General features: G+C 42.7%; 1 protein-coding gene across 7 annotated transcripts in view; it reads left to right on the top strand.

Annotated features, from left to right (window-relative positions):
* LOC120030323 (protein FAM222B-like) overlaps positions 1-26,279 on the top strand; it is a 66,006-nt gene that overhangs the window by 3,180 nt on the left and 36,547 nt on the right. For 2 of the 7 annotated variants that reach the window (XM_038975721.1, XM_038975696.1), the window contains exon 1: positions 21,950-22,043. The exons of the other annotated variants lie outside the window; for them this stretch is intronic. The gene's annotated coding sequence lies outside the window, so the exon portion shown is untranslated. Of the gene's footprint in view, positions 1-21,949; positions 22,044-26,279 lie in introns of those variants that run through there. 7 annotated transcript variants of the gene reach the window in all.

Raw genomic sequence — 26,279 nt, 5'->3', positions numbered from 1 at the left:
GTGGAGGAGGCCGTAGGAGGGCAACAACCCAGCAGCAGGACCGCTACCTCCGCCTTTGTGCAAGGAGGTGCACTGCCAGAGCCCTGCAAAATGACCTCCAGCAGGCCACAAATGTGCATGTGTCAGCATATGGTCTCACAAGGGGTCTGAGGATCTCATCTCGGTACCTAATGGCAGTCAGGCTACCTCTGGCGAGCACATGGAGGGCTGTGCGGCCCCACAAAGAAATGCCACCCCACAAAGAAATGCCACCCCACACCATGACTGACCCATCGCCAAACCGGTCATGCTGGAGGATGTTGCAGGCAGCAGAATGTTCTCCACGGCGTCTCCAGACTCTGTCACGTCTGTCACATGTGCTCATGTGCTCAGTGTGAACCTGCTTTCATCTGTGAAGAGCACAGGGCGCCAGTGGCGAATTTGCCAATCTTGGTGTTCTCTGGCAAATGCCAAACGTCCTGCACGGTGTTGGGCTGTAAGCACAACCCCCACCTGTGGACGTCGGGCTCTCATACCACCCTCATGGAGTCTGTTTCTGACCGTTTGAGCAGACACATGCACATTTGTGGCCTGCTGGAGGTCATTTTGCAGGGCTCTGGCAGTGCACCTCCTTGCACAAAGGCGGAGGTAGCGGTCCTGCTGCTGGGTTGTTGCCCTCCTACGGCCTCCTCCACGTCTCCTGATGTACTGGCCTGTCTCCTGGTAGCGCCTCCATGCTCTGGACACTACGCTGACAGACACAGCAAACCTTTTTGCCACAGCTCGCATTGATGTGCCATCCTGGATGAACTGCACTACCTGAGCCACTTGTGTGGGTTGTAGACTCCGTCTCATGCTACCACTAGAGTGAGAGCACCGCCAGCATTCAAAAGTGACCAAAACATCAGCCAGGAAGCATAGGAACTGAGAAGTGGTCTGTGGTCACCACCTGGAGAATCACTCCTTTTTTGGGGGTGTCTTGCTAATTGCCTATAATTTCCACCTTTTGTCTATTCCATTTGCACAACAGCATGTGAAATGTATTGTCAATCAGTGTTGCTTCCTAAGTGGACAGTTTGATTTCACAGAAGTGTGATTGACTTGGAGTTACGTTGTGTTGTTTAAGTGTTCCCTTTATTTTTTTGAGCAGTGTATTATTGAGCATATTATTCATCATATTATTTTCTTTACAGGCTCTGCTCTTTCAAATAGCATTGCTTTGTAACAATGCATTCATTATGAAGAGAGGGTGGCTAGATAAATGGTCTCTCATTTCGAAAAGGCATTGTTCTCAAGTGCAAAGCACCACAATGCATGGCGACCTATGCATGTACTAATTAGCAAATGCAAGAAGACACCATACTGGCTTTATAAGTGTTTTCTAATGTTCATGTTTAATTGACCTGCAAGTTCAACAACTTTAGCTGAGATCAAATAAAGAGGAAAGCATGTTTGTCAATGTTTTTTTTTCATTAATCCACTTCAGCCTGGCGGCGCAATATAGTGGATATTAATCAAAGTGTGTAGAGTGGTTTAAATAAGAGGGCAGAAATGGTTGGCTAAAATCTCAAACCATGTAGCCTAAACTTTTCTTCATGAATTTGACTGAAATTTCCCATATAAAGTCTACATGGTTTTAGTGTCAAATAAGTTAAGAAAACTTGAAAGCAATTGATGAGATATTTGACAATGAGGCTAATTTTGAAAATGAGAAACTTCAAGCATCCAATGGGATTCATTCACCATGATACTTATCTCTAGATCAGGGATGGGCACCTTTGGTGGGGGCCACAAAAAAAATCTGAACTCATCATGAGAGGCCGTAGTTGCTCACGGTTCTGCTTACCCCCCCCCCCCCCCCCCCCCAAACACTTTTAGTGGCCCCCCTCTTGTCAGCAAAGAGAATATATATATATTTTAAAGTTTGTTCATTTCATGCAATTCTACACTTTGCCATGGGGGTGTAGAGAAAATGTTGCAGTTTTAAAGCAAGTTTGCTTCAATTCTTCACATTTTGCCATGGTGAAGAGAAGATTTACCAATTTCATGCAATTCTACTCATTTTGCCATGGGGCGGAGAGGAAAATCTGCTGTTTTACAGCACATTTCCTGCAATTCTATACATTTTGCCATAGGGTGGAGAGAAATATTTGCAGTTTTTAATATGATAGCTTAAGGAGACTGACAGAAAAAATCTTTGGGGGGCCCCCCAGCTGGTAATTCGACCACGATAACAATTCTAGATAGCTGCCTGCTAAACTAATTTAGCAATCTGAAAACAAAATCTGTATATGGGCTAATTGACTATCAGTGACTGACATAACAAGAGAGACTGCGATGTACAACCACATTTCGAAATTGCTCCTCGTGAATGTATTCTTTCATGTCATACTCTTTCAACAGTAAGTTGAGACCCGGGGTGGGGGGGGATTAATCCGAGGGCCTTCAAAAGGGTGTCATGCGGGCCGCCAGTTGCCCATCCCTGCTCTAGATCTGACCTAATATTCAGCTGTTGCTAATGTATTTAATAATAGGTAATTGAAAGTGAAGATGATTGTTGCCTTCACAGAGTGTGAATCAGGTACATCACATCATTGGACATTTTATGCTTCAAAAGATTCTGTACTGAGGTCAAAATGTAGGCTAGGCCTATAGAATCTCCATACATACTCATTTTAAGCAGTGGCAATGGAACACCGGATTACATCAAAGCCATGCTTAATTTTTCTGAGACCTCCGAGTTCTAGGTTATGAATAACAGATCACAGACAGAACTTGAGTCACTTTTCTGATGTTTCAGCTGATTAAGATGCATTGATTAGTGGCAATTAGCATTCAGCACCCGCCAGTTTACTGTGAAATACAGTAGCAAAAAAAACAGATTTTTATGTTGCAAGAATTTTCTGTGTGGAATGAACCATTTGGCTGCCTATCATTTTGTTTTATTTTAAGCCAGTCATTTGATGTTGCGTTTTAGAGGCAAATTAACATTTTCTCCAAAACAATGTACGCTACCAACACAATCACATTTTATCATCCTTTCAAAATTCTAGGAGAGGTTATGAATGTTAAATCACTTGCAGGTGTCTGTTTTGGTTTTGTGCTCATAAGATATTTTCTTTTTGCATAGCAGATGGCCTCAGGTGACTTGGCTTGTCTTACATGACTAACATTTTTGGAATATCATCCATTTGCACAGCGAGGCTACAGGCCACCCTCTTTTCCTGTACAGGAAGGTATTACGAATCTGATCTCTGAGGTGGCTACTAGCTAGTGTCATTATTAACCTACCTCTGTTGAGCTCAGATCTCCTGCACAGCTGTCAAACCACTGTATCCCACATTCACCACACTTGAGTCCCTGCGCTTTTGGAGAGAGACTAGCTGTCAAGCCACACTGTGTTTTCTCATCCGTACCAGACTGGGTTCTGAAAAGGGGGTAGGTCAGGGTTTCTTAAACTTTTTCAGCCTGGGACCCAAATTAGAAATTCTGTGTTTTCCTGGGACCCAAGTACATGAAAACATGCTCCCTTTTGGGGGTCAACCTCACAGGCAAAGCATTTTAGTGGCCCACCCTCTTGACGGCAGAAAGAGAAATTGAAGTTAAAGGCATACTTACGGAAATTGTGCAAGGAGGACGTTTATCTACTTCCCCAGAGTCATATGATCTCGTGGATACCAGTTGTGTCTTTGTGTCCAGTATGAAGGAAGTTTGAGTTACAGTGCATTCGGAAAGTATTAAGACCACTTGTCTTTTTCCATTTATTTGTTTTACTATACAGCCTTATTCTAAAATGGTTTAATATTTGTTTTCTCTCATCAGTCTACACACAATAACCCATAATGACAAAGCAAAACTGGAAATATCACATTTACATAAGTATTCAGACCCTTTACTCAGTACTTTAAGCAACCTTGGCAGCGATTACAGCCTCAAGTCTTCTTGGGTATAACGGTACAAGCTTGGCACAGCTGTATTTGGAGAGTTTCTCCCATTCTTCTCTGTAGATACTTTCAAGCTCTGTCAGGTTGGATGCGGAGCGTCGCTGAACAGCTATGTTCATGTCTCTCCAGATATGTTAGATCGGGTTCAAGTCCGGGCTCTGGCTGGACCACTCAAGGACATTGAGACTTGTCCCAAAGCCACTCTTGCATTGTCTTGGCTCTGTGCTTAGGGTCACTGCTAGGTAAAGCCCCGCCTTATCTCAGCTCACTGGTCACCATAGCAGCACCCACCCGTAGCGTGCGCTCCAGCAGGTACATCTCACTGGTCACCCCCAAAGCCAATTCTTCCTTTGGCCCGCCTTTCCTTCCAGTTCTCTGCTGCCAATGACTGGAACGAACGCAAAAATCACTGAAGCTGGAGACTCATCTCCCCCACTAACTTTAAGCACCAGCTGTCCGAGCAGCTCACAGATCACATGCATACAAAAAATATCTTTGGGGGCCCCCCCGGCTGGATGATCAATGGAAACAGGATGCACCTGAGCTCAGTTTTGAGTATCATAGCAAAGGGTCTGAATACTTATGTAAGTAAGGTATTTCTGTTTTTACTATATACATTTGCAAAAATATCTAAACCTGTTTTCGCTTTGTCATTATGGGGTATTTATTGTGTGTAGATTGATATACATTTAATCAATTTTAGAGTAAGGTTGGAATGTAACAATGTGGAATAAGTCAAGGGGACTGAATACTTTCCGAATGCACTGTAGTTCCAGGAGCCAATGCTAACTAGCGTTAGCGCAACTACCTCTAACTTCCCTCATTGCCAAATCCTGAAGTATTCTTTTTAATTTCCTGTAATTCTACACATTTTGCCTGGGATGTAGAGAAAATAATGCTCTTAAAGCAAGTTTCTACACATTTTGCGACGGGGCAGAGACTAAATGATTCAAATTTATAAAAAATTATGCAATTCTACCTATTTTGCCATGGGGTTATAGAGGAACTTTTTTTCAGCTTTACAGATAATTTCCTGCAATTCTACACATTTAGCCATGACTTATGCCATGTTAATGATATTTGTGTGATGAGTGACTAACAAAATCAATGGTGGCCCCCTGGAAGTTTGTGGCCCCCTCGAAGTCAGTGCCCCTGGGCTCGTGCCCTGCATGCCCGTTCGGTATTCGCCATGATTACTTCAAGTTTAGATAGCTGGCTAGAATAATTTACCAATCAGGTTTTTTTTAGCTGACATGGCTAATTCTTGAGTGACTGCAGTTTTTCTCTTGTTATGTCAGTCACTGACCGAGGCACAACCACATGTCGAAATTGCTAATTGTATTTGAATATTCTAACTCTTGGGATGTCGTCACCCACCATTAACATGTCCCGTCGCGACCCATACTTTAAGAAAGGTTGGGGTAGGTGTTTGGTTGTCTCTTACTGGGCAGTGAGTCACATGGAAGGGCTTAGGAACAAGAACAAGGGTCCGGTAGGGGGTAAAGAAAGAATATGGTTGGGTTTTATTAGTGAGATGTTTCAATCAGCTCCTTTAAATTCCAGTCAGGCTGGTGCCTGTAGTGTCATGACATGGTTTTCAGAGCAGGTGATTAGCTTGCAGGGCTGAGGTTGTGATTGGCTTACAGGGCCGAGGTTGTGCGTCTGCTGTTACATGGTGTTTTGTTTGGTAATTCACATGGACGGTGTCATGTTGATGTGGTCCCATTAGGACAGCAGAGGGAATGAGCCTGATTAGAACTCTTTTCCAGTTTCAGTATCTTAGTTAGCCTGGTCCCAGATCTGGCCATAGGAGTTGGCAAGACAGCACAAACAGATCTGGGACCAGGCTATATCTTCGTAGTGTATTCTGTTTTTCATGGGGATTTGTATGTTAGCCAGCAGGTGAAATTAGGTCAAAAAGTCCTCGTCTAGCTGGTAAAGCCTGCATAATCAGCCCCACTCCACACCAGGCCCAATGGCCTCCAGTTGCATAACTTTGTACTATGAAGTTGTTTTGTCTTCGGCTTAAGGGCAATCACAGGAATCTAGACCCACACAGCCACACTACACTTCATTGCCTCCTACCTATTTGTTCAACAACAACAGCAATGCAGTAGCAGGAGTGACAGTCCTTACTGAACTAGCACAGGGCAGGGCGACATGATCAGAGTGGCTGATCTGGCCTGGGTAGGTTTCCCAGTAGAGGCACTGGGGACATGAGGGTTGTTTGTGCCCCTTCCTCTATCTGACAGGAACAGTTAGAGGATGAGGCCAGTCTGATACGGCTATCTGTTTATGGCATGAGATAAGGCTGCCCGAATCGGATCACTGACCGGCCTCTCACCCACAACAGGCCCTCCTCCTAACAAGAGGCTGCCAGGCGAGTCACATCATTCTGAGTAATCCTAAAAGATACCATTAGCAGGTCTGTACTTCTGCAACACAGGTTTTCCAGCAACTGTACAAAGAAAGAACAAATCTGGCAATTTATTGCAACGCAGAAATGTTTTTTAGTGTGATCTGGTTTGTATAAATAATTGTAATGTATGTTTTAGAACGATATTCCAAATGCCTGTATCGCTCAAATCAAATTTTTATTTGTATTTGTCCACTTGTTCTCATGTTGTTTTTTGGTCTCGTCTCCTTCTCTCCTTCTGCTGTGACTTTGCACGTTTCTATTTACACACACCAAGCTCCTCCCAGTCCCTGCCACTCAGAACAACAAAGATGAAAGATTACTTCTTCCTCTCTGAAAACAAGCGGTTTCAATTCGCTATATGTATTTGAGGTTTTGTCCAACAGAATCGCTCATATGGACACCGAAACACATTGAGAGATTATTTTTAGTGATGCACCGATGTTACGTTTATGGCCGATACCGATATCCGTTATTTTCCCTGCCCAAAAAAACCCGATACCAATATTTACAATTTTAGCTGCCTTAAGCATTCTAGTACAGTTAAATAGTTAACACACACACACGGATGCAGCAGTCTAAGGCACTGCATCTCAGTGTAAGAGGCGGGCGGCACTACAGTCCCTGGTTCGAATCCAGGCTGTATCACATCCGGCCGTGATTGGGAGTCCCATAGGGTGGCTCACAATTGGCCCAGTGTTGGCCGGGGTAGGCCGTCATTGTAAATAAGAATTTGTTCTTAACTGACTTGCCTAGTTAAATAAAGGTTATACACACACCACACTGACCAAAAAGTTATTTTGTTGGCATTTACGCATGTCCCCATTACCAGTAAAACATCATCAAAACCTATTTCTTTCACTTACTTGCTGTGTTTCGTTGTTCATTTGTTCAGTCGTTTCATTCTCAACCAGGATTTCTATGGAATGCCTTTTGGGTCTTTGCATGTCAAACAAAACAACACTATTTGACGTGTCAAATAAGCTTGTTAACCAACCGGGACCTGAATATGACTGCACGTCACATAATTTAACGCGTTCATACATTTTTTTATGTAGTTATTACACTTTGATTACACACTCACTCGTATTTCATATGTCAGAACGATCCATCGATACGTATGCTATGATGCTGGTAAAGTTGTCTCGCGCACCTACAGTGCTGGTCATTCAGAAAAAAGATAGCTAGCTCATGGATGCAAACCATGTTCTTCCCCCAAAACATAGCAAAACGACAATCTAGGTTTCATCATCTAAAATAACCCTAATTTATAAGACAGTTCGTATTTGATTAATGGTGGTCCGACCCATCTATGTGAAGCTAGCCACAATAAAGATTAGCCTTCAAAATAAATATATGGCATAATTCTATTTGTATTCATTTGCATCACTGTCAATGACATACCTTTATTTTGAAGGCAAAGTCCACTATTGTGCCTTATCCTTATTGTGGCTAGCTTCACAACATATAACAAGGTCCAGTCGAGCCTCACTAGCCAGATGAAGCTAGCTGGCTACTTATAACATTAGCTTTGGGGAACAGGGTTAAGTAGCTGGCTAGCTATTTATTTTCTTGAACTGAAGTTCAATTTCTATAGACGAACAACAAGTGGCTACCTAGCTAATACTTACTCTCAAGGATTCCGAAATCATTGCTAAGAATAATGAAAATGACTGCAGTTTCTACTGGTCATTGTTTTCAGGCTGGTTGTATTGGTGCTAGCTAGCTACCAAGCTAAAGCTAGCTACCCCAGAAGTTGCAGTCGAACAAATAATGCTTTATTACCAACGCGGTATTGTAAACGCATCTTTCGTGGCCGGTGTTTGCTTGTTTGCAGACTTTTTTGTACAGCTTTGACAGTGCTACTGTATGTTTTTTGACACGCAAAGACCCAAACGGCGTTCAATAGTATGTATGTATGTCGTGAAGCTAATAGCAGTGAAGCTATTACTGTGTAACTCCGGTAGTGCAGCATCTGAAAAATAGTGCACTTGGTAGTGTGTATCGGTGCTCGACCAGTCGCGAAAGCCAACATCACCCACGACAGAGAACGGTTGAATGTCAAGGGCAATGAATTCCATTAGTTTGGATTTAATGGATTTCGCCTTTGAGTTGTCTCGCTGAAATTTTCTTACTCTTTCAAATGACTGCTTGACTGCTCGATCCACTATACGTGGCGTCATTACGTCATGTACCTACATTTATATAGGTATGCATTGGATCTATTTGCCAGCTAACAATTTGCTGGCTACTCACTAGCACGTGAGATTGAGACCTTGTGGTGTTAATTTTCTGTCATGCCTGCGACAAGAAGTTGGTCGTTATTAGTGAATGTTAGTGGTGCACCGGATCACAAAACTCAAGGATCGGATCATTTTTCGGATCAGCAAAGAAAAAGAAGGGAGACAAATATAACTTTGCTTTCCATTTATTACTTAAAGAACACTTAAAGCAAGGAACTTTTCAATGTTTAAATAAAATATTAAAATAAAATATTGAATACTCAATTGTTAAATTAAAGCAATATGAGGCATGATACCTGCTTCCTTTGAACAATAGTGAATGAAAAAATAGCCTGTGTCCACATTAAAAAAAAGTTAAGAAAGAAAGCAAAGCAGACCTGAGCTTATAACTTCACATTATTTTTCAAACAGATTAGGATGTCTACATTGTCTGGGGAGAGGGTAGACCTCTTTGCAGTCACTATGTCCCCTGCCGTGGAGAACACCCTCTCGCTAGGAGCTGAAGTGCCAGGCACATCCACTGGAATTGCCACTTGCTGCCTTGTAGGATGCCACCTCCCCTTTGATGGTGTTGGCAAACGTCTTCCCTGTGTCCTTGCTTGCAAAGGTTTCCCCGAAAATCTCCATGGCATAATTATTTTGTGGAGGAGATGCCTCTGAGTCTGCTCCTGTCGGCTCTTTTTAATTTTTTTGATTTAACCTTTATTTAACCAGGTAGGCTAGTTGAACAAATTCTCATTTGCAACTGCGACCTGGCCAAGATAAAGCAAAGCAGTTCGACACATACAACAACAGAGTTACACATGGAATAAACAAACATACAATCAATAATACAGTAGAAAAAAATCTATATACAGCATGTGCAAATGAGGTAGGATAAGAGAGGTAAGGCAGTAAATAGGCCATGGTGGCGAAGTAATTACAATATAGCAATTAAACACTGGGATGGTAGATGTGCAGAAGATGAATGTGAAAGTAGAGATCCTGGGGTGCAAAGGAGCAAAATAAATACAGTATGGGGATGAGGTAGATTGGATGGACTATTTACAGATGAGCTATGTACAGGTGCAGTGAGCTGCTCTGACAGCTGGTGCTTAAAGCTAGTGAGGGAGATATGAGTCTCCAGCTCCAGTGATTTTTGCAGTTCGTTCCAGTCATTGGCAGCAGAGAACTGGAAGGAAAGGCAGCCAAAGGAAGAATTGGCTTTGGGGGTGACCAGTGAGATGTACCTGCTGGAGCACGTACTACGGGTGGGTGCTGCTATGGTGACCAGTGAGCGGAGATTAGGCGGGGCTTTACCTAGCAGAGACTTGTAGATGACCTGGAGCCAGTGGGTTTGGCGACGTATGAAGCAAGGGCCAGCCAACGAGAGCGTACAGGTCGCAGTGGTGGGTAGTATATGGGGCTTTGGTGACACAACGGATGGCACTGTGACAGACTGCATCCAATTTGCTGAGTAGAGTGTTGGAGGCTATTTTGTAAATGACATCGCCAAAGTCGAGGATCGGTAGGATGGTCAGTTTTACGAGGGTATGTTTGGCAGCATGAGTGAAGGATGCTTTGTTGCGAAATAGGAAGCCGGTTCTAGATTTAATTTTGGATTGGAGATGCTTAATGTGAGTCTGGAAGGAGAGTTTACAGTCTAACCAGACATCTAGGTATTTGTAGTTGTCCACATTAGAGGTCGGCCGATTATGATTTTTCAACACCGATACCGATTATTGGAGGACCAAAAAAAGCCGATGCCGATTTCTTTAAAAAAATGTTTTATTTCTTTTTGAAATTTATTTCTTTGTAATAATGACAATTACAACAATACTGAATGAACACTTATTTTAACTTAATATAATACATCAATAAAATCTATTTAGCCTCAAATAAATAATGAAACATGTTCAATTTGGTTTAAATAATGCAAAAACAAAGTGTTGGAGAAGTAAAAGTGCAATATGTGCCATGTAAAAAAAGCTAGCGTTTAAGTTCCTTGCTCAGAACATGAGAACATATGAAAGCTGGTGGTTCCTTTTAACATGAGTCTTCAATATTCCCAGGTAAGAAGTTTTAGGTTGAGGTTATTATAGGACTATTTCTCTCTATAAAATTTATATTTCATATACCTTTGACTATTGGATGTTCTTATAGGCACTTTAGTATTGCCAGTGTAACAGTATAGCTTCCGTCCCTCTCCTCGCCCCTACCTGGGCTCGAACCAGGAACACATCGACAACAGCCACCCTCGAAGCATCGTTACCCATCGCTCCACAAAAGCCGCGGCCCTTGCAGAGCAAGGGGAACAACTACTCCAAGTCTCAGAGCGAGTGACGTTTGAAATGCTATTAGTGCGCACCCCGCTAACTAGCTAGCCATTTCACATCGGTTACACCAGCCTAATCTCGGGAGTTGATAGGCTTGAAGTCATAAACAGTGCAATGCTTGAAGCATTGCGAAGAGCTGCTGGCAAACGCACGAAAGTGCTGTTTGAATGAATGCTTACGAGCGTGCTGCTTCTCAGTCAGACTGCTCTATCAAATATAATTATAACAAAATAACACACAGAAATACGAGCCGTAGGTCATTAATATGGTCAAATCCGGAAACTATAATTTCAAAAATAAAACGTTTATTCTTTCAGTGAAATACAGAACCGTTCCATATTTTATCTAACGGATGGCATCCATAAGTCTAAATATTGCTGTTACATTGTACAACCTTCAATGTTATGTCATAATTATGTACAATTCTGGCAAATGAATTACGGCCTTTGTTAGGAATAAATGGACTTCACACAGTTCGCAATGAGCCAGGCGGTCCAAACTGCTGCATATTGTTAGTAAAACGTTTACTGTTGACAGGAGAACAAGAGGAGACAATAGGACGAGGTGGATAATTGTATAATAAGGCAGATTTATTCAAGTGTAAAGATATTAGGCAAAGCGTGCGGCACGGCTCTTTCTGTCTGATTTGTATGAAATCGTCCGGAAAGAGGCAGTTTCAAGAATCGTACAGTATTATATATACAACAAGCAAAGTAGGTAGATCTGCGAGTCTGGCCTTCCGATTGGTCGATCTGGGTCTTGGGTAGTCCTGAACATGCCTGGTGTCCACGTTCCATTGGTTCCTGAGACAGTTCTTTGTCCTGAGCTCCAAGCATGTGTTGGGTGTGTTCTGTGGTTATTATGGGGGAGGGGAATTATGTGTGTCTGTAGTCGGTGTCTTAATAAGTCCAGCATATGTCCAAGAGAAATGAGGAGTATGTGTATTTTTGTATAAAATATGGCTTATGTTGAAATGTAGTTATTACTAGTTTTCAGTCTCTATTACAATTTCTTACAATATACCCTGACTGCTTGCACGGAACGCAAGAGAAGTGACACAATTTCCCTAATTATAAGAAATTCATGTTAGCAGGCAATATTAACTAAATATGCAGGTTTAAAAATATATACTTGTGTATTGATTTTAAAGAAAGGCATTGATGTGTATAGTTAGGTACATTGGTGCAACTACAGTGCTTTTTTCCCGCAAATGTGCTTGTTAAATCATCACCCATTTGGCGAAGTAGGCTGTGATTCAATGAGAATTTAACAGGCACCGCATCAATTATATGCAACGCAGGACACGCTAGATAAACTAGTAATATCATCAACCATGTGTAGTTAACTAGTGATTTATGTTTTGTTTTTTATAAGATAAGTTTAATGCTAGCTAGCAACTTACCTTGGCTTCTTGCTGCCCTCGCGTAACAGGCTCCTCGTGGAGTGCAATGTAAGGCAGGTGGTTAGAGCGCTGGACTAGTAACCGGAAGGTTGCAAAAACGAATCCCCTAGCTGACAAGGTAAAAATCTGTCGTTCTGCCCCTGAACAAGGCAGTTAACCCACCTTTCCTAGGCCATCATTGAAATTAAGAATGTGTTCTTAACTGACTTGCCTAGTTAAATAAAGGTGTAAAAAAATATATATATAGATTACCGATTGTTATGAAAACTTGAAATCGGCCCTAATTAATCGGCCATTTTCGATTAATCGGTCGACCTCTAGTCCACATATTCTAAGTCAGAACCGTCCAGAGTAGTGATGCTGGACGGGTGGGCAGGTGCGGGCAGCGATCGGTTGAAGAGCATGCATTTAGTTTTACTTGCATTTAAGAGCAGTTGGAGGCCACGGAAGGAGAGTTGTATGGCATTGAAGCTCGTCTGGAGGTTAGTTAACACAGTGTCCAAAGAAGGGCCAGAGGTATACAGAAGGGTGTCGTCTGCATAGAGGTGGATCAGAGAATCACCAGCAGCAAGAGCGACATCATTGATGTATACAGAGAAGAGAGTCGGCCAGAGAATTGAACCCTGTGGCACCCCCTTAGGCTCTCTGGCTTGACCCTGCAGAAAAAATTACTTGATCTATTAAACTAACTAATTATTTATTTTCATATTTCATAGAACTATAATTGTGGAAATAACATTTAATAAAAGCCATTATTATTCCAAATAAAAAAATGGATGATTCTAATAGCAATAGATTAGACTGCAGTATATTTATTAAGTAATTCATTCATTATTTTATTTTTTTACCTCTTCAGTGGCAACAATCTCAGTGGTGAGATCACTGTATGTCCTCCGGTGTAGGGAAAGGGTCTAGGTGAGACAGGGACTTGAACCTTGGATCCAGTGCAGTAGATCTATGAAGGTAGTCCTGTACATTAGGGGGGTATCTGGGGTTCAGGTCCTTTCTAATGGCAGCCTTGACATCTCTAGTCATGGTACTGTCTTCCTCACTTGGTGCCATGGATTGTAGAATTCTTGTTTTCAGAGGTAGGATCATGGACACAGACGGTGCAGTTTCAGTGCTCAATAAGGCTGTAACCGTTTTGAGAGGTTTGAGCACCTGGAGGACCTCCTCTGCCAGTTTTACATCATCATCAGACAAGGTGAGGATCTTTATTATTTTTTTCAGGGTCTTGTCTGTCAGTGCAGAGTATACAGTTGCCTGCTGCTCAAGATGGCGCTCCAACATGTCATAAGTGGAGTTCCATCTTGTGACATCGTGTATGAGCTTGTGGGTCGGTAGCTGTTGCATTTCTTGCTTGGTGTTAAGCACATGAGCGGCTGTTGTGCTTTGGTGAAAAAAGGAAACCACCTTCCTGATCCTCCCAAGGAGGCGGTCGATCTGGTTCACTGAGATTCCCCTTTGGGATGCTAAATTGATCACATGTGCAAAGCAAGCTATCTGTGGCCCCAGTCTAGCCTCTATCACTGCATTTACTTGGTTCTTGGCATTATCTGTGGTGGTTGGGATATTGCCATTTGGGCCTCTCTAGCTCCCACTCTGCTACTCCTAGCAGAACCTGCACCGGATTTGTGCCTGTGTGACTCTCACAGAAGGGGCGTGTCTGTAGCACCGGACTTCACATCTCCCACTCCTCTATGGTGTAGTGAGCAGTCAGTCACGTAGCTTTCCGTTGCCATGGAGGTCCACCCATCTGTGGTGAGGGCAACAGAGGATGCCTTGGATAATTTGTTGACAATTTTGATATTTTCCTGTTCATAAAGATCTGGCACAATCTTCATACTGAAGTGGGTGCGCAAGGGGATTTTGTAGCATGGCTCAAGCACTTTCACCATATTTTTAAACTCTTTGTTTTCCACAACAGAATATGGCCTCATATCTGCAGCGATAAACGTCCCAATAGATTTGGTGATGGCTTTAGTCCGGTCTGATTCTGCAGCAAAAGGCTGCTTAAATGCCACGGTGAGAAGTTTGTCTCTTGGCTGAGTTGGCTCCCGTCACTGACTCACCAGGGTGATGACGCTTTAAATGTGTGGCCATGCTCGATGTATTTCCATGATCATACAGCTTTCTTGTGGCACAATGCCTACACACCGTAATGGTGTTGTCCACCACCCTTCTTCCGTCATCATATCTGACAGGGAAGCCAAAATGTTCCCATACATGAGACTTAAATAAAGCAGGAGGCTTTTCCAGTTATTCAGCTCCTCCGCTAGCCATGCCTGTCACTGCTCTTTTTTTATTCTTTGCTTTTTGCAACGCGAGCATCCAAGATTGATTCGTTGGGATTCAACATGCCCCGTTCACGTGAACAGTACACACAACTGCTTTAAAAAAAATAATCAAATCAACCTTCAGGGTTCAAAGTATAACACAGCACACATCTGTCTTGTCTTTATCTTTTCATTGCAACTCTCAAACGCATTAACCTCTCTGGTACAAGGTCCCAGCTCGACAACAGCCAGTGAAAGTGCAGGGCGCCAAATTCAAAACAGAAATCCCATAATTGAAATTCCTCAAACATACAAGTATTATACACCATTTTAAAGATAAACTTCTTGTAAATCCAACCACAGTGTCCGATTTCAAATAGGCTTTACGGCGAAAGCACACCAAACGATTGTTAGGTCAACGTCTAGTTACAGAAAACCATACAGCCATTTTCCAGCCAAGGAGAGGGCTCACAAAAGTCAGAAATAGCGATTAAATTAATCACTGCCATCTGCTGAAGATCAAAGGTTACTCACAGGACTTCATGTTACACAATAAATGTGTGTTTTGTTCGATAATGTTCATCTTTATGTCCAAAAACCTCATTTGAAATTGGTGTGTTATGTTCAGAAATACATGGTCTCAAACAAACATCCGGTGAAAGTGCAGAGAGCCACATCAAATAACAGTTGAGGTGTCACAAAAGTCAGAAATAGCATTAGAATTAATCACTTACCTTTTGATATTCATCTGGTGGCACTCTCAGGTCTCCATGTTAGACAATAAATGTTTGTTTTGTTCGATAATGTCCCACTTTATGACCAAAAACCTCCTTTTTGTTCGCGTTTTGTCCAGTAATCCGAATGCACAAGACGCAAGTCCAGACAAAGTTTTAAAGTACAATAAAAGTTTGTAGAAACATGCCAACCGATGTTTAAAATCAATCCTCCGGTTGTTTTTGTCATAAATAATCAATAATATTTCAACCGGACAAAAGCTTCGTCAATAGGAAAGGAGAAACAAGAAAGGCGCATTCCCGATCAGGCGCATGGCTGATGAATGGAAATTTCCACTGGCCACTGGTTGAAAGTCCTGTATCTCCCTCATTTTTCAGAGTAAAAGCCTGAAACAATGCCTAAAGACTGGCCACGTGTAGAGGAAGCCACAGGGCTCGTGAACTGGGTCCTAAGTCTTTGTATGGTGGATAGGCTTTCAATGGAAAAACAGCCTTTCAAAATAATAGTACTTCCTGGTTGGAATTTCCTTGTGTTTTCGCCTGCCATATCAGTTCTGTTATACTCACACATTATTTTAACAGTTTTGGAAACTTAGAGTGTTTTCTATCAAAATCTACTAATTATATGCATATCCTAGCTTATGGGCCTGAGTAGCAGGCAATTTAATTTGGGCATGCTTTTCATCCAAAATTTCAAATGCTGCCCCCTACCCTAGTGAAGTTAAGGAAAGAAATTCCACAAATTAACTTTAAACAAGGCACACCTGTTAATTGCAATGCATTTCATGTGACTACCTCATCAAACTGGTTGAGAGAATGCCAAGAGTGTGTAAAGCTGTCATCAAGGCAAAGGGTGGCTGCTTTGAAGAATCTCAAACATAAAATATATTTTGATTTGTTAAGCATTTTTATTTTTTTTTGGTTACTTCATGATTCCATATGTGTTATTTCATAGTTTTGATGTCTTCAATATTATTCTACAATGTAGAAAATAGTAAAAGGAAAAACCCTGGAATGAGTAGGTGTCCACACTTTTGAATGGTACTGTATATACTGTGAATCGCCAATAAATTGGAACAGAATTATTATTTTTAGGCCACAGCCCTAGGTCAGACAGGATCATGCCAGCTATTACAGTAAAGGTGGAGATCAAGTGATGACGGAGAAATAAGGGAATTGAGCTGGAAGAAAGTGTGATACTTGACTTTTTTTTAATTTTACCTTTATTTAACTAGGCAAGTCGGTTAACAACAAATTCTTATTTTCAATGACGGCCTAGGAAAGGTGGGTTAACTACCTTGTTCAGGGGCAGAACGGCAGATTTTTACCTTGTCAGCTCAGGGATTCGCTCTTGCAATCTTTCGGTTACTAGTCCAACGCTCTAACCACTAGGCTACCTGCCGCCCCATGAACATCAAGCTGGCGGGGTTGAGACACAAGATGGATATATTACTATATAGATACATTTTTTCCTTTTTTTTTGTTTCTAATTAATCACAAGACTGAGTTGGCCTGGCTGGCTGTGATCCTGGTCGTGAGTTCAATGTCTGAGAGTTTGTTTTCTGACAACCGTGAAAGTCTGAGAAAACAGCAGGTGATTTGTTGTAGGCCCTGCTTAGTTACTGAAATGTGACACTCGCTTGGATGTGGTTGGGTCAAAGGGTGTCTTAGTTGAATTTCACCAGCCTTTTTGCTTTCCTGGTCTCAAATCCGCATCCTGGACATTGTGGGATGCGAACTTTGGTGTGCCATATATCAAATACCCCATGTCCATTGGTCATCACTCCCAGGGTGAGACGGAGGTACTGTTCCACTATTGAGCTAAATCCTATCCACTATCATTTCTTAACAAGAACATAAACTGAGCGTGACCAAAACAACATTCTTCTGGTTTTTCGAGGTCAATGTTTTTGTTTACTCTTGTTTGAAGATAAGGCGCTGTCTGTGGAAAGTTTTGCATGAGAAGAATATATACACTGCTCAAAAAAATAAAGGGAACACTTAAACAACACAATGTAACTCCAAGTCAATCACACTTCTGTGAAATCAAACTGTCCACTTAGGAAGCAACACTGATTGACAATAAATTTCACATGCTGTTGTGCAAATGGAATAGACAAAAGGTGGAAATTATAGGCAATTAGCAAGACACCCCCAATAAAGGAGTGATTCTGCAGGTGGTGACCACAGACCACTTCTCAGTTCCTATGCTTCCTGGCTGATGTTTTGGTCATTATTGAATGCTGGCGGTGCTCTCACTCTAGTGGTAGCATGAGACGGAGTCTACAACCCACACAAGTGGCTCAGGTAGTGCAGCTCATCCAGGATGGCACATCAATGCGAGCTGTGGCAAGAAGGTTTGCTGTGTCTGTCAGCGTAGTGTCCAGAGCATGGAGGCGCTACCAGGAGACAGGCCAGTACATCAGGAGACGTGGAGGAGGCCGTAGGAGGGCAACAACCCAGCAGCAGGACCGCTACCTCCACCTTTGTGCAAGGAGGAGCACTGCCAGAGCCCTGCAAAATGACCTCCAGCAGGCCACAAATGTGCATGTGTCAGCATATGGTCTCACAAGGGCTCTGAGGATCTCATCTCGGTATTTTTTTGAGCAGTGTATATTTTTTGCCCTTTGTAATCTTATCCCTGGATGTATCCCTGGATGTAATGAGAAGTATGAAAGAGCTTAGTATGTCATGGCTGTCGTGTTCTCAAGTGATAAAGCTGTTGGTTATCTGAGCCGACAGGGAGCTAGTGTTTCTGTGGGCCTGATTGAGCAGTCAGTGGCTCAGCCTGAGCCTCAGATCAGAGCAGTGCTGACCCAGCACTGACTGCAGGGCTGGGTGAGGGTGCAGCAGAGGCAAACTGGGCAGAGAGAGAGCGAGCGAGCGAGAGCTAGTGAGGTGAGTGGTGGTCGGTGCTATGGCACTTTGCCGTAACCTGCTTAGTTTATCATCAGCAGCACTTCTCAATGGCTTGTGTGGGTCCCATGTGGCTCAGTTGGTAGAGCATGGCGCATACAACGCCAGGATTGTGGGTTCGATTCCCACGGTACCAGTACGAAAAAGTAAGAACATCTATGCATCTCTGCAAGAGTTAAATGACGTGTCTTGTGTTAGAGAAAGCCAATCAGAATATAGGCCTTTATACAGCCTAACCCTCTGGTCCTGTTAGAGACCATTGTTGCTGATAGTGAATGGGATTTGGAAATGGCCAGATGACGTTCTGTCGTAAAAAGGGCTTGGGTTTTTGTTGTGAAAGGATCTGAAGGTTAGGATAAATTGTGACCTTCACAGGGTAATCTCTTGCATGTCAGTCAATGGCTGTTTGTTTCCAAGTCAGAAAAAGTGGAAGATTCTTTCTCTATTTTTGCTGATGGTGACAGTCAGAGAGGCTTGAGGACAGCAGCCATAGGAGCCAGGCTGGAGGAAATACAGCAATATAAAACTTGCAGTATTAGCAAAGGTTGTCACTCAGTCAGAGCAGTAAAATCCAACTGTCACTTCTTGTTCGACCTCCACTTTAAACAAGTCCCTCCGCAGATGCACTGAGCTGAATTGCTATTCCAGACAGGCGTTGTGTTCTGTCTGACACCTGCATTGTCCAAACGCCAGTAACCAGTCAGAGACTGAGCCCTCTGTACACAGACTGGTGGATATAGCAGCCAGCGCCTGTCTGCTCTGCACTGCATGCTGAATTGGGCTACTGCCTGAAATACTGCCTGAAATCAGCACCGGGATGAAATGCACTGCACTAGTTTTAATACCAATATAGAGCACGTGTCAAACTCATTCCACGGAGGGCCGTGTGTCTGTGGGTTTTCGCTTCACCCTTGTACTTGATTGATGAATTAAGGTCACTAATTAGTAAGGAACTCCCCTCACCTGGTTGTCTAGGTAAGTGGTTCCCATACCTTTTACAAATGTTTTTAAAGGAACTTAGTCCGGCTTTTAACTTACTCTTGAAAGTTGTAATGGTAGATTGCACAAGGTACAATTTCGAAATTGGGTAGTGCATCATCAGTTTCTCTTGTCATGTTAGTTATTGCATACCTTAGAGCTATTTCTAACTTGTCAAAAATGTCCAGATCAACTAGCCCATGTCAGCTGTTTTTTAGCCCATAGATATTGTAATTTTTTTTGTCACTTGTATATAATATTAGCTTTAAAACTGCTCCATTTTCTTTGCACTCCATGAGAAAATGGGTAGAATTGCAGAAATTAAGCTTTAAACCTGCAAAATTCTCTCCACCAATAAGAGGGGTGTGAACAGTTTGTGTCATGAACAGTGCTTGTGCCCATAGAAATAGACGGGGCGTGCGAGCTTGCGCAGGTGGGGTGCGGGATGTTCCCCAATGCTGGAATAGGGGCCCCAGGTGGAAAAAGAACCCCTGGTCTAGGTCTTAATTGAAAGAAGAAAAAACTCGGCCCTCCATGGAATGAGTTTGACATCCCTGCTATAGAGGTAGTAAACAAGGGTGCTGCTCAGTGCTCAGCTCAAACCAGTTTAGCGTATGTTGTTTATGTCTCCTCTAGTCCCATGTTTTTGTCCTCTTCAGCTGGCTGCATTTCCTGGAGTGTGTGTACAGTGCAGGGCTGATGATGGTGTTTCTGCAGGAGGGAGTTTGGCTGGCTGTAATCACAGTTCATAGGTGGTCAGTGTTGATGTAGTCCACTAGGTTAGGCAGTATGACATGAATACCAGAGAATCCAGCCAGGGAAATCACCCAGGGAACTACGGCAGTCTATTCAATTTATTCTGAATCGAGTCACGGCAAGCAATCGGATGTGTTCAAGTAGTGTCATTTCCATATTAGAACGTGTTTTAGGTCATACGCTTTCTTTTCCCAGGAGTTGGGCATAAAAATGCATTGTGATGTGCAGTCTCAATCTGCCACGCTATTTTAGTCTTTTACTGGAGTTGTTTTGCTTGTGAGAAGGTTAGGCTAAACTGCATTTTCCTCACTAACCACCACACCTATGAGCCACCTTTTTTGTAGCATGAATTATCTTTACAGATAGGACTATAAAGAGTGCTGTTTTAACCTCCTAGCTACATCCTTTGAAAAGGGCTTTTGCTTCCTGTTTTAGCAGCACAATGCCACCTGTATAGGGTTAAAATGGGGTCAGTGCTCTTGTAAGAGAGTCTCTTGTCAGTGACCTCCTTTATTGTGAGGATTTGGTTGCAATGGAGCTGTTGAGTGACACAGAACATGGGAAGAAAACAGGGAAGAAAAGCAGCAGCCTCGTTTTGTTTGGACTCCCTTTGTCTGAAATCTTTCAGTGATCAATGATTGGCGGATCTCTTGCCATTTCCCTCCTTTGCCTCCTTTGTCTGCAGTTGTCGAGCTCTGGAGTGAATTATGAAATTGTCCATTACGTCCGGCTAGTGTGTGTGTGTGTAGCCTACATGTATTCCTATTAAAGGGGTGGGGGGGAGTTTACAAAGGATGCATTGAATTGAAGCAAGAATGTTAACTTTTATCATGTAGTTGTGTAGCGGCTGCTGCACATCCTTTTTGTATTACTCACATTGTGAAAAATGGCCCCAGAACAGAAGTACTTTCACTTCATTCAGCTGCAGATTGCCGTGGATTGAGATGGAGGCTTGCTGTAATTTGAAAGGCTGGAGCCACATTTTTAAAGTGCTTGTGCAAGCCTGACTGAGTGTATAGTGTGCTCTCTGTGTGTGTGTGTGCTCAGTCAAAGGGAATCACCCGTCTTCCTGTATTTGACAATCCAGGGTTTCGTTGCACGGGTTGGCCAGGCCGTCGTGTCAGCTTTCTGTAATGAATCGTAAATTGCCCCCCTGCTCTCACTCCATCAGGGACCAGGGGCCTGGCCCTCACTTATCAAGGTGCGTGCGCACTAAAAAATACTCTAAACATTGTGTGCTCCAGTTTTCCCGCAAAGGTTAGTATTTATCCATTTTGAACTTTACTAGAAAGTGTGTATCTCCACCAAATCTCAAACTTTGCCTGCACAAAACTTCTAGTAGGTTGATCAACTGTATTGCAAGCAAATAGGCTTATTCTTACTTTGAGGGAAATGGTAGGTGTTTGATGCACAGGAATTATAACAATGGTAAGCTAATAAAATCATCAAAACGTAGGCCTAATGATAAAACGGATGCATTTGCCATTGGTAAGGGAATCGCACAGTAGCATGTCGTCTAATGTATGTTTAACTTTTATAATAAAGGCTTAAATCATATTGAAGGAAATGTCCTTTTCTGATATAACTGCTTTTAAATTATTACCGCTACACAACAAATAGTAGGCTACCATTTTTATCAATCGCTCATTCAATAGCAAAGCATGCTCCAAAGTAAATAGACCGGTAGGTAGCCTTGACAGTATGGATAAGCTACAGTAGCCTATTGCTGTGTGTATTAGGAGCATGACATGGCCTATATAAAGGCAAGAGATGGATGCACAATCATGTATTGATAAACAAAATATTGGACAATTAGTATTTTGCATTGACGTGTGGGCTGTAGCATTTACTTTTCAATTGTTTGAAAGGACAACCAATCTTGCAGAATGCGCAGCCAAAGTTTGGCACTCGCTGGGCAGCATGCATTTTTTTTGTTTGGAAAATTCACTGCAACATTCTGCCCACACCTCAACAGAAATTTGTGATCAAATTTGCCATTGTGCTCTCTTTTAGGAACAGTCTTGTCCCAGTTCCAACATCTCCAAATCGTACAGCAAATGAGGGTGTTCTGTTACCAATAAAAGGTGATTTGAGGGTGTTTTCCAGCGGGATTGTAGCACTCGTTCACGACCACACAAATATAATAAGGCTCTGATTTATCAATGAAAACATGCATATATGTTGCGTGCAACAGTTTGATACATCCCAATAATTTAATCTCCACATCCTAGAATCTCCACATACGCCCGAATTTAGTAAGACATTTACGCACGGTTGATAAATGAGGCCCCAGGTGCCGCTAGGGTCTAGCTATTTGTGGGTGGGTTCAATTACAGGCTCAAAATGGCCAGAAACAAAGACCTTCCTTCTGAAACTCGTCAGTCTATTCTTGTTCTGAGAAATGAAGGCTATTCCATGCGAGAAATTGCCAAGAAACTGAAGGTCTCGTACAACGCTCTGTAATACTCCCTTCACAGAACAGCGCAAACTGGCTCTAAGCAGAATAGAAGAGGAGTGGGAGGCCCCGGTGCACAACTGAGCAAGAGGACAAGTATATTAGAGTATCTAGTTTGAGAAACAGACGCCTCAGAAGTCCTCAACTGGCAGCTTCATTAAATAGTACCCGCAAAACACCAGTCTAAATGTCAACAGTGAAGAGGCGACTCCGGGATGCTGGCCTTCTAGGCAGAGTTGCAAAGAAAAAGACATCTTAGACTGACATATATAAAAAGAAAAGATTAAGATGGGCAAAATAAGACACTGGACAGAGGAAGATTGGAAAAAAGTGTTAAGGACAGACAAATCTAAGTATGAGGTGTTCGGATCACAAAGAAGAATATTGGTGAGACGCAGAAAACATTAAGAGGCCAGAGGAGTGCTTGACGCCATCTGTCAAGCATGGTGGAGGCAATGTGATGGTCTGGGGGTGCTTTGGTGGTGGTAAAGTGGGAGATTTGTACAGTGTAAAAGGAATCTTGAAGAAGGAAGGCGATCACTCCATTTTGCAACGCCATGCCATACTCTGTGGACGGTGCTTAATTGGAGCCAATTTCCTCTTACAACAGGACAATGACCCAAAGCACAGCTCCAAACTATGCACAAACTATTTAGGGAAGCAGTCAGCAAAGTTTGAAGGCAACAATTATTATTTCATTTAAAAATCATTATTTATAACCTTGTCAACATCTTAACTATTTCCTATTCTTTTTGCAACTCATTTCATGTATGTTTTTTTGGAAAACAAGGACATTTCTAAGTGACCCCAAACTTTTGTGTGTGTGTATACAGTGGGGAGAACAAGTATTTGATACACTGCCGATTTGGCAGGTTTTCCTACTTACAAAGCATGTAGAGGTCTGTAATTTTTTATCATAGGTACACTTCAACTGTGAGAGACGGAATCTAAAACAAAAATCCAGAAAATCACATTGTATGATTTTTAATTAATTAATTTGCATTTTATTGCATGACATAAGTATTTGATCACCTACCAACCAGTAAGAATTCCGGCTCTCACAGACCTGTTAGTTTTTCTTTAAGAAGCCCTCCTGTTCTCCACTCATTACCTGTATTAACTGCACCTGTTTGAACTCGTTACCTGTATAAAAGACACCTGTCCACACACTCAAACAGACTCCAACCTCTCCACAATGGCCAAGACCAGAGAGCTGTGTAAGGACATCAGGGATAAAATTGTAGACCTGCACAAGGCTGGGATGGGCTACAGGACAATAGGCAAGCAGCTTGGTGAGAAGGCAACAACTGTTGGCGCAATTATTAGAAAATGGAAGAAGTTCAAGATGACGGTCAATCACCCTCGGTCTGGGGCTCCATGCAAGATCTCAGCTCGTGGGGCATCAATGATCATGAGGAAGCTGAGGGATCAGCCCAGAACTACACAGCAGGACTTGGTCAATGACCTGAAGAGAGCTGGGACCACAGTCTCAAAGAAAACCATTAGTAACACACTACGCTGTCATGGATTAAAATCCTGCAGCGCACGCAAGGTCCCCCTGCTCAAGCCAGCGCATGTCCAGGCCCGTCTGAAGTTTGCCAATGACCATCTGGATGATCCAGAGGAGGAATGGGAGAAGGTCATGTGGTCTGATGAGACAAAAATAGAGCTAAACTCCACTCGCTGTGTTTGGAGGAAGAAGAAGAATGAGTACAACCCCAAGAACACCATCCCAACCGTGAAGCATGGAGGTGGAAACATCATTCTTTGGGGATGCTTTTCTGCAAAGGGGACAGGACGACTGCACCGTATTGAGGGGAGGATGTATGGGGCCATGTATCGTGAGATCTTGGCCAAAAACCTCCTTCCCTCAGTAAGAGCATTGAAGATGGGTCGTGGCTGGGTCTTCCAGCATGACAACGACCCGAAACACACAGCCAGGGCAACTAAGGAGTGGCTCCGTAAGAAGCATCTCAAGGTCCTGGAGTGGCCTAGCCAGTCTCCAGACCTGAACCCAATAGAAAATCTTCGGAGGGAGCTGAAAGTCTGTATTGCCCAGCGACAGCCCCGAAACCTGAAGGATCTGGAGAAGGTCTGTATGGAGGAGTGGGCCAAAATCCCTGCAGCAGTGTGTGCAAACCTAGTCAAGAACTACAGGAAACATATGATCTCTGTAATTGCAAACAAAGGTTTCTGTACCAAATATTAAGTTCAGCTTTTCTGATGTATCAAATACTTATGTCATGCAATAAAATGCAAATTAATTACTTAATCATACAATGTGATTTTCTGGATCTTTGTTTTAGATTCTGTCTCTCACAGTTGAAGTGTACCTATGATAAAAAATTACAGACTTCTACACGCTTTGTAAGTAGGAAAACCTGCAAAATCGGCAGTGTATCCAATACTTGTTCTCCTCACTGTATGTGTGTGTGTATATATACACATACATACAGTTGAGGTTTACATACACTTAGGTTGGAGTCATTAAAACTTGTTTTTCAACCACTCCACAAATTTGTTGTTAACAAACTAGTTTTGGCAAGTCGGTTAGGACATCTACTTTGTGCATGACACAAGTAATTTTTCCAAACAATTGTTTAAAGACAGATTATTTCACTGTATCACAATTCCAGTGGGTCAGAAGTTTACACACACTAAGTTGACTGTGCCTTTAAACAGCTTGGAAATTTCCCGAAAATGATGTCATAGCTTTAGAAGCTTCTGATAGGCTAATTGACATCATTTGAGTCAATTGGAGGTGTGGCTGTATTTCAAGGTCTACCTTCAAACTCAGTGCCTCTTGGCTGATTTCCCCATTATGTCAAGCAAAGTCCTCAGAAAAGAAGTTGTAGACCTCCACAAGTCTGGTTCATCCTTGGGAGCAATTTCCAAATGCCTGAAGGTACCAGGGTCATCTGTACAAAGTATGCGACAATATAAACACCATGGGACCGCGCAGCCGTCATACCGCTCAGGAAGGAGACGCGTTCTGTTTCCTAGAGGTGAACGTACTTTGGTGCGAACAGTGCAAATCAATCCCAGAACAACGGCAAAGCACCTTGTGAAGATGCTGGAGGAAACAGGTACAAAAGTATCTATCCACAGTAAAACGAGTCCTATATCGACATAACCTGAAAGGCTGCTCAGCAAGGAAGAAGCCACTGCTCCAAATCCGCCATAAAAAAGCCAGACTACGGTTTGCAACTGCACATGGGGACAAAGATCGTACTTTTTGTAGAAATGTCCTGTGGTCTGATGAAACAAAAATAGAACTGTTTGGCCATAATGACCATCGTTATGTTTGGAGGAAAAAGGGGGGTGCTTGCAAGCCGAAGAACACCATCTCAACCGTGAAACACGGGGGTGGCAGCATCATGTGGTTGGGGTGCTTTGCTGCAGGAGGGCCTGGTGCACTTCACAAAATAGATCATCATGAGGCAGGAAAATTATGTGGATATATTGAAGCAACATCAAGACATCAGTCAGGAAGTTAAAGCTTGGTCGCAAATGGGTCTTCCTAATGAACAATGACCCCAAGCATATTTCCATAGTTGTGGCAAAATGGCTTAAGGACAACAAAGTCAAGTGGCCATTACAAAGCCCTAACCTCAATCCTATAGAACATTTGTGGGCAGAACTGAAAATGCGTGTGCGAGCAAGGCGGCCTACAAACCTGACTCAGTTACACCAGTTGCAAACCATAGTCTGGATTTTTTATTGCGGTTTTGGAGCAGTGGCTTCTTCCTTGCTGAGCGGCCTTTCAGGTTATGTCGATATAGGACTCGTTTTACTGTGGATATAGATACTTTTGTACCTGTTTCCTCCAGCATCTTCACAAGGTCCTTTGCTGCTGTTCTGGGAT

Source organism: Salvelinus namaycush, chromosome 3, assembly GCF_016432855.1.
Source record: "Salvelinus namaycush isolate Seneca chromosome 3, SaNama_1.0, whole genome shotgun sequence".
In the NCBI taxonomy this organism is placed as follows: Eukaryota; Metazoa; Chordata; class Actinopteri; order Salmoniformes; family Salmonidae; genus Salvelinus; species Salvelinus namaycush.
This window is presented reverse-complemented; position numbering and strand designations above follow the sequence as displayed.